General features: G+C 40.8%; 1 long non-coding RNA gene across 1 annotated transcript in view; it reads right to left on the bottom strand.

Annotated features, from left to right (window-relative positions):
- The window catches only part of LOC308068899, a 50,678-nt gene extending 41,192 nt beyond the window's left edge, over positions 1–9,486 (bottom strand). The window contains exon 1 of the long non-coding RNA XR_013930184.1: positions 2,242–9,486. This is a non-coding gene — a long non-coding RNA (uncharacterized lncRNA). The remainder of the gene's footprint in view (positions 1–2,241) is intronic.

Below are 9,486 nucleotides of genomic sequence, written 5' to 3'. Positions count from 1 at the left end.
CTGTTATGCCAACAAATTACGTACCTGAATTCTCCAGAGTTGCTAGGAAGATGCTGATCATTTCCACATACCGTTTTAAACTGTGTGACTGGAACTACCTCATAATGCTTAAAATGGGCAATCCTTTTGATCAATAGCTTTTATTTCTGTATTTTCACTTTTTTACTAACATGAAAATAGGGAATGAAGTTAAACACCTTTGCTAATTTATTACTGAAGCTTTACTGACGGCAACTTAATCATGAAAATAGCTAATTAGGGAAAACTGAGAATTAATGTCTTTCTCAAACAGTACTGGTTGATGACAGTATTTCAGCTTGTGATGAAAGGGAACAAACTGTTGAATTCTGAACATTCTCCTTCTCTTCTCCTAGCACAATTTTTCAGGTATTTTAAAACAGCTGCTTTCTCCCTTCAAAGCCGTGAGTGGTTCTGATCAGAAGCCCAGGTCTGCTGACACCTGGGACCAGCACTACTGCTTAGTGACGATGCGGGGTGGCCCGTGTCCGCACCCCTGCCCAGCCACAGTGCTACAGGTACAAATCAAGATGGGGACACTGGTCTGTAAGGTTTATGTGGAGCCTGGGACATTTGCCAGACTGCTGCCCATATCCAGTGTTTCTTTGAGGGGGTGAATACTGCACCATTCTTAAAGGGACTGAGTTTGCTGAATTTCCTCCTTCCTCCTGGATAAATCCTTTATTGGAAAATAGATTCTGAATCTGTAAACTGACAGGTTTGGTAGGCCTCATCGAATAACTTAAAATTCAGCAGAAGCAAGAACATACCCTATTCTCTCTGGGTGTGTTCACAGGAATTAAGCCCGCTGCATTTATTTAACAGATCTAGAAGAAAGGACTTACATTTGACTTTTAATTACTTTAATTTTTATATTTATTAGAGAAAAGCAATAGCAGAAATCAAATTACCTGGTGCATCTTACATCTGCTAGAACTACCTATGCAGTTCTTTCTCAGGCATGGCAGCTTGCCACTTCCAGTCAGGGACAGCGCTGCTGCTCCAGTAGCAGTTCACAGTTTTCATGGTATTTGGACTTCTGAAAAGGTTTTGTTATCTGTTGTTGGGAGACAGCATAAATATACCCAGTCCGTAAAGACACCATAACTCCACCAGGATTCCTGTGGTTTTTGTAAGCTCCAGGTTATGGGCTAATCTGACTGAGTTCAGAGATTTTCCTCTGAAGCTGCCTCATGCTGTGAGGAGTGTGCCCAGGTCTTTGTGAAGCTCACCTCTGCCCAAGGACAAGCACTGCTTGCCAAAATCCTTCAGCAGCACCAGCATGCCTGATGTCCCTTGGGACCAGGTAGGTCCAGTCCCTGCAGCCCCTGGAGCAGCGCAGAAGTCTCTCTCCAGAGCTAACTGTTTGGAAACGCTGAATTACTTGAAATCCTGTACATATAGCTACCTCATGCAGTCAAGGAAGGGTAGGAGAGTCAAGAATCCTGCTGTATTTAATATGTTCTTGCAAAAAATATTTGATAGTGTCATATTTTTGTGATGTTTAGTAGAGGGGCATGCTGTCATCCACCTCCCTTCTCCCATCCGTTTCCTGTGTGTTAGCAAAGGGTAGAAAAATGCTTGGGTACTGCACTATAGCCGTGGCTTTATATGAAGACAAATTCCTGAGGCTGGGATATTGTGACTGGTTTGAAAAAATGTTGTGCATTCTTCTTTCTTAATTTAAACAGAAGAAGCATGGAAAGTTTGCAAAGGATGGGGGTGGAAGAAATGTTTGCTGTTTTCCAAAAGTGGGTGAGAGGTTAGAATACAATTGGAAGTAGATTGTTCATATGGTCCTTGATGGTACAGATGAAGCCTGTTTGGATAGAGTTTTTAGCTACTTAATTTCAATTGTCTTATCATAGTTTTTGAAACCTCATAGAATCTACTGAGGGGTGAACAGGAGCTCTGCTGGAAGCCTTGAAACTGTTGAAACATCAGTATTTAATTTTCCAGCAAACAGTAAGCTCAGTTGATGGATAAGTTCAGTGTAATTGCTATTGCACTTGAAAACCACTGGTTTTCAAGAACCGATATATTAGGATAAACATTAGTGCACAAAAGACTTGTAAGTGGCTGCAGTCTGGACGCTGTGAAAAATAGTCATCTGTATTTAGAGCATTTTTTTCCTTTTCTGATTGACTTCTGAAGTGGGAATACTTTATCAGTACTTAGCTACTGAGAGCACTAGGAGCTTTTGTGAAGCAAATCAACTCTCACCTGGCAGTGGAGGATGAGGAGGGAGGTTTGGGCTCTGGCACAGCAGCTGTGACTGGCACAGGTCCTCAGTGCTGGGCTGACTCTGCTCCCTTTGAAGTCAGACAGAAAACAGGAGCTGATTCAAAGTGGAACCACCACCCTTTGTCAGAGAGCTCCGATTCCCTGACACCATCAGCGTGTTGGAAATAAACATGAACTCCTCCACTCTGCTTTTATTAATTGCTAATGTGCTTTGTGCAAACCAGCTACAGGGTGTTACCAGCTTACGGCTTTGCCAAGGCAGTAAGGTGGAGTTGCATGTGGGAATGAAGCCTTGTTTAATCAGGTTTTGTAATTACTTTGATACAACTTTAGCTGAAGCATGTTGGGTCAAGCAGTTCCTGGTTTAATACACTCACTGTTTAGTCTTAAGTTGCAGATTTAAAAATTTACCAAATACCTATACAATAATTTTTGCTGTTGTGCATTGATCATCTACAAATATGCATATAGTAACTGTATGTTGTATTTTTATTTATTTATTTTTACTTTAGTAACCAGTTTTAGATATCAAAACTCCCCTGGAATCTATTAAATTTTTGGATAAGTTTTAAAGATGAGAAAAATAAATCCTCAGCTTGAACTCATAATAAAAGCAGGTGAGCACAGCAGCAGCAGAGCTTCTCTCTCTTGTATCACAGGTGTGGCTTAATTTTACAGTGTTTTCTTGACTGCCACATTAGACCTAGAGGAAAGGAGAGGAATATCCTCCACAGTGAGGTGTAGCCTAGTAGACAGGGCTGTTTTGATACAGAAGCACCTAAGGAGCGCTTGTGGGTGAGCTCTCTGGGGTCGGGAGGACTGGGTATGACACTGTGCAGCATCCTGGAAATTTCACGGCAGTGATAACCCACTATCGGGATGCACCACGCCTACCTGGGAATTCATGCAGAAGCTATAGAGAGTTTGTAACAACTAAAGGTTGTTATTTACAGACAATCAGAAAGTTTATGCTTTGTGTTTGCAACTGTAGGTGAGCAAATAAACTGCAAACTGAGCGTTCCTTTACCCTCTTTGTTGAGTTGTTAAACCTCTGGGTTTCTTTCCCAAGCAGCATACATGTTTCTTTTGATTTCTTGATCTAACATCTCTAACCAAGGCATCTGCCAATTACTCCGAAAGAGAGTTTAGAGAGCTGCTTTCTGGTTTTGTTATACCTTTTTTTTTTTAAAAAAAATAACTCTAAAGTGTTTCTGAGAGGAAAAAACCTCCCTCCCCCCCGCCCCGAGAAAGTGATATCTTATAATTAGGAATAACAAGAAACTCATGTTTGTAGCAAGTAAATTATAACCTAGAAAGTGGCTTGAACTTTTTCAGCTGAAAGCTGCTTTGGCAGCTTAACATGGGATTAATATTTGAAGTATGCCTGGACTATCAAGAAGTTAATCGATGGAGTGTGAGCTATACCCACTTAAAAGGCACAGACATGAAAATCAGTGCATTCTCCACAAGAGGCTCTTAATGATTTCCTTTCAGAGCCTGTGCACACTATCTTAATTATACAGGAGCCTACGTAAAGGTACCATTGGATTGGATCCAATTAAAGCTAAAGCAAACAATATGACAACAAAAAGGGCACTTGCGTCATTTCACTTCAGCATTTATAACACAAACAACTGGCAAATAAAAAGCTCTTAGCCTATGGTGTGCTCGGTAGTGCCAGGATAATAATTCCTTCACATGTAATCATTAAAACAAAGAACACCATAACTGAAAATACTGGGGACAGTCTTTCTTCCTTCATGATTTGTCTGTGTAAAAGCAAGACCACCTTTCAGCAAGGAGGCATGTTTCCTGTGGTGCTCTGTGGGCTTCGTGAGATTAGTCCCCTCTGTTTCACAGATAAGTCTTTCCGTGTGATCTTCTCCTGTGTGCATGAGTGCATACATTCACTAAAAAAATGCATCAGGAAGGATGGGTGATAAAGCTGGCAATGAGATTAAGGTGGTGGAGCACACTCTCATTAGAGATGCCTTTGCTTTCTGTAAAGGGTAGACTGAGAGGCCCAGTAATGGCTATTAAAATGATGAGTCTTCTTGCATGGTAAGCCTGGCACTTTGATCAAATCAACCTTGTGAAACTAAAGCATCTGGATCCATGAGATCCCAGGCTATTGTCCTGCAGAGCTCAGCTTTAACACATGATTTTGGCTGTGGCAGTGCACTGGTAACATGCTTTCTTTAATGACTGAGGGGGAAAATGTCCAGATCAAAGGCTGTTCTCTGAGATGGTACTGATGTGGCTTCAATTGTCTAGCTACTCCAACATTTCTCTGTATCTTCGATTGCTTTAGGTATATTTCAGTGACAGGCATTCAAATGTTTCTTAATATTGCCACAATAATGTTATCACAACATTACTTAGCATCATGGCATTTCCAAACCATCTGGATGGTGCTGGGAGGGGGCTTCAGAGGATGGTAGGTAGAGGAAGAGGTTCTCTTTCATCCCTTATCAGCTTTTCTTACCTTCATCTGACTGCTCTGGGGGCAGTTACTATCCCTTGGAAACTTCAGCCCTTCCTGGAGGCTGCAGAGTGCTGTGGTAGGCTCCAGCACCACCTCCTTCCACTTCTGGGGTAAAAGACCCCAGCACAGCCTCCTATGCTCCCTCAGGGGCACCCAGACCTACATTTTTGCACACATGGGACTTTTCTGTGTTCCAATGTGTTCCGAGGAGCAAAGAACACCATTTTCTGTACGAAGACAGGAGGGTTCCCAGCTCTGTTCAGGCTTTGCGTGAGACAAAAGCTCTGAATGGAGAGCGCACATGGCACGACAGGCACAGGTGGGCTCACAGGACTGGTAGCTGTCAGCATGACAGCAGTGACACTCAATACATTTTAGAGGTTAATGTCCACCACCTCTAGTCCCTACAGCCATCGGAATATAGGAATGAGGGAGGACCATAAATGGCATGTTTTGAAGCACAAAACAACTGCCTCCTTTCATGGAAGGGTTAAAATATGTCTAAACATTAATAATGCATTTTTTAATATGTAATTAATGTTTTTGAGTGCTAGTAAAGCCTAACTGATGTATGAGCAGTGTTTGAAAACCAATTTCTTGCTGCTGTCAGGAAGCCCTGAATCAAGGCACACTGACCCACCCCTTCCCATGGTCAGGTTAGAAGCCTGAAAAGAGGGACGTGCACCAGATACACCATCACAGTTCAGTGCATCCTGCTTTAACAGCAGAGATATAAGCCTTGGTAAAAGTATATGACGTTCCTATCCTATAGGTGGTATGTTCTGTAGTAACTCTCCTAAACAATCTCACTCCTGACTTACACAAAAGGCAGAGTCCTTACCTGCAGCAGGGCAATTTTTTCTCACCCTTCCACATCTACCACCCTCAAATCAAACTGTTCAAGCAGTGACTGTGTCCTTGGGAAGAGGCACAGGTACCAGGGTAGGTATGAGAGCACTGACTAACTGCAGGGAAGTGGGAAATCATGCAGAAAGGCAAGCGCTGTGGTTTAACCAGCCTCATAAGGGAGCACACAGACACTGACTCTTCCCAGTGTATATACAGCAAAGAAGGAAAGTTTTCATCTGGCTGACAGCTAATTCTATAGAGATGAGTTTATTTTTTGGACACTGCACTTGGACTTCCAGTTAATATTTTAATCTATTAAACGGATGTGAAAAATCTATGGCAGAGTTCAGGGCTTGAACAGCATGGGTTTGAATTAATTAATGCTCTCAAAGGCAGTATTAATGTGTCATCTAAAAGGGGGCTGAACAGATAAAGCCCTCTGATAATTTAGCACAAGAAGGCTTGAACCTCCATGTAAAGGAATAATTTCTTCTGGCAGCACAGGTTCTGTGCCCGTTTATTTTTGGTGTCACATTTACCACTACCAGTCCCTGCTATGCTCTTTAAGGAGCTAAGTTTAAAGTTAATGGGACTTCTGTGTGCAAAGGGTTTGCCAGCCAGGACGATAGACAGCATTGAGGTACCCGACTAGTAAGAAATGTGATGCTTTTGCGACCTGGCCTTCTGCCTGGTGGGAGCTACTTCTGTTGAGCCCATCAAATGAATTCACATAAGTCACTAAAGATTTACAGGCTAGGAACGGCTGTTGGTTGCTACTGGATCAGACCAGCTTCTGACCAGTCAGCTAGAGAAATATCCTGTACTCCAAACACTGCAGTATCCATTTATAAACATTTAAAAATACACGCGACAAGATGGAGTTGTTAGACTGGAAAATCCTCTTTAGCATGATACCGTCTGACCATTAAATGTCTATGGAAAAGGGTTGGAATAGCATAATGACTCATCAAGGAGTTATTGAACTGGCTTAATAAATCTTTCTTTAGAATTTATTGATCAGTGTGGAAGAGCTCATGAAGTCATTACGCCTTTTTGCCTTTAAGCAGCTTCACCCAGGAAGTCTGGCCTCTACATAATTCCCTGGCTACCCCTGGGTTCAGAAGTAGTTATGTTACATACGCTGCAACAGAAAAACCATCATTTTCTTCCTTTTATTCCAGCTTTTTAAACTGATTTTAGGTCGACTTTTTAAACACAGAAAAAAAATTTTCTTCTTTTTCCTGCTGCAATAGTCTAATTGATAGCCTGTTGTTGCCCAAGCGTTAGCTCAAAGGGTCTGTAATGCCTGGATCCCCTCCCTCCATACAGGCGCGTGCTCCCTCCTTCCCGTGCTTCCACTGCCAAGGATCGAGAGGATACCAATGCCCTTCTGAGCTATACTGTTTGAACTGATGTGTCGGCACTGAGTGAATGAGATTTATAGCAAATAACGTGAATGTGCCAAGACTGTCTATAGCCCATCTTGGCTGTGGTTTTGCTTCAGGACACTTAATGGTTTCTGTGTAGAATTTTCTCCTGATGATTTGTCCTACTGCTTGTCACAGCTATAGGATAACTTGGTCAACGCCTTAAAGTCAATACTATTATCAGTCTGGAATTTCTTGTACTTCCCAAGGAAAGGAAATGCATTAATTTCAGAGCTGAGTCAAGCCCACAAATGAACTGGCACGTTGGCTAATGTCTGACAGCACATTTTTATAAGTAACTAGTCATGGCCACTGAGCTGTTCAGTTCCAGATGACAAGCGAGGGACGTGTTATCTGGGCTGGCTTATGCACAGCCTTTGTGTGGACCTTGTGATGAGGAATGATTCTCAAGCTCCTGGTTGGTGGTGTTTTTAAAAAAATCTAAATTTCCTAAGAGAACATAGATTATATAGATTGTTTTCCTCTCCTCCTCTTGTCATAATTTCTGAACTCACTGGCCAATTTCAGTCCAGTTCTAGAGAGGGAAGAAGACTTGGTGATGTTAAGTTTTTGGTACGTTTCATGAAATAGTTGGACAGCTGAGTGGCAAAGGCTGCACTATGAGATTGCTCATAATCGGACAGTAGGCAATATACAGAAGAGATGCATCACAAATGCTCCAATGATGGAAGACTTAATGGAAGCAAAAATATCCAGCATTTCCTAAATCCATAGGAAACTTGACTGCCCTCATTCAGGAGCTGATGAAACTGAATTTCACTGATTCATTGCAGAAAAAGTCCACCCAGTGAATTTTCTAAATGGATTTAGAAGGAAATAGATGGTATGTTGGCCAGACCTGGATGTGCAGAGTTCCTTGTTTTGTCTTCCTTCAGATCACTGCTTGACAATAGGCAATGTAACAGGTATACCATAACTCCTTGCATGTTAAAAAGCTTGATTATCCTAAATACACACAATTTTATCAGCAATCCCAATGAAAGCAGAAACAGGACTCAAAATATTAGCAGACTGCTTTTGAATGTGAAGGGTAAGATAAAGAAAAATCTTCTAAGTGCAGGCAAAAATCTCCCTTCTGTTTTTCATGGGTAGTTCCTTTATCAGCCATTTGGAACACATAACATTTAAAACTTATGAGGAGGAATGGAATTTATAAATGAAATTACCATCTTGAAGTTTTTTGACTGTAAAAGTTGAGTAAAGAATCCTTTAATATAGGATATAGATGCACAAACGGACACAGTCCCAGAGCCATAGTCTGGTAAGGGTGGTGTTCAGAAAGGGAATGAACACAGCCACTAAATTTAAAGAAAGATGGAACTGAATGAGAAAATTCACAGAATCAGCTTTAAAATTAAAATAAACCACAACCTTAATTTTCTGCATCTGTGGATTTATTTCCTTAGCCTGCTCTCTTGGCAAAGATATTAACATCTTCAAAAATTACAGCTACCCACTGACATAATTCAGTGACATGAAGTGCATTTACATCTTGGAAGATTTAAAGCCACTTTTACTCTTCCTTCTTCTCCATGGTGTTTGTTTTTCTACGTTTATGTATACTTGGCCTCAGTTCCCTCCATCTGATTTGGTGGTGCAACTGTAATCCACCTCAGTACAGATATCCGGCTCTTCCTTTAGAAACTTCCTCTTGCTATGCTATAGCTCTTGTAAACGCCCTGAAGGAAGTGGGTTTTTTCCTCCTTCCTATTGCTGCAAGAGAGGTCCCAGAAATACAAGTCAATTTATAAAACAGACAACATTTGGTTTGAGAAGATCCTAAAGAGATGTAGTTTTGCATTAACTTCAATGCATTTGTTCCTTACCTTATAGAAACACTATGCATATCACTCATATATAAACAAAATGACTGGCAAAACCATAGAGACTGTCCTAACATTTTAATTTATTAGAGTAAAATTGCCAGGTTATTTTCCATCCTTTCTGTTCCATATATTTGAGAGAGAACATCTGTCTGGTAACAGTGATGGTTCCAAATCAAGTATATGATTTTCTTCTTTATGGAGAAAGATACTTGAATGGCACTTCAGATGTCATTATCTTTAACTTGCAGCATTTCACTTTAAATATGTAATTTAAAAAATGAAAATATAAAAAAAACCCATGAAATGCATAATATTATTGTTTCATGGCATCATTTTCATTATTTATTATCTCATGGTGTATGTATTTCATAGGATACAAGGAGACACTCTGTTCTACCTGAGCAATATAGTATTCCAGTTACTCAGTTTGGTTCCTGCAAGCTGTGATTATATGAAACAAGTGAGGTTTCCGCCTTTAAGTGTGTTAAGAAAATCCTCAAAGGTCTAAAATAGCAGATATTATTGGTATGCTTGGTGTCAGCATTGTGAGAGAGACAAGGCTCTCAAAAGGCCTAAAACAACAGATAATGGCCTATTATTTCCAAAAAAAGGAAAA

Source organism: Falco punctatus, assembly GCF_963210335.1.
Source record: "Falco punctatus genome assembly, chromosome: 8".
In the NCBI taxonomy this organism is placed as follows: Eukaryota; Metazoa; Chordata; class Aves; order Falconiformes; family Falconidae; genus Falco; species Falco punctatus.
The sequence above is the reverse complement of the archived record's forward strand: the minus strand, read 5'-3'. Positions and strand labels throughout refer to the sequence as shown.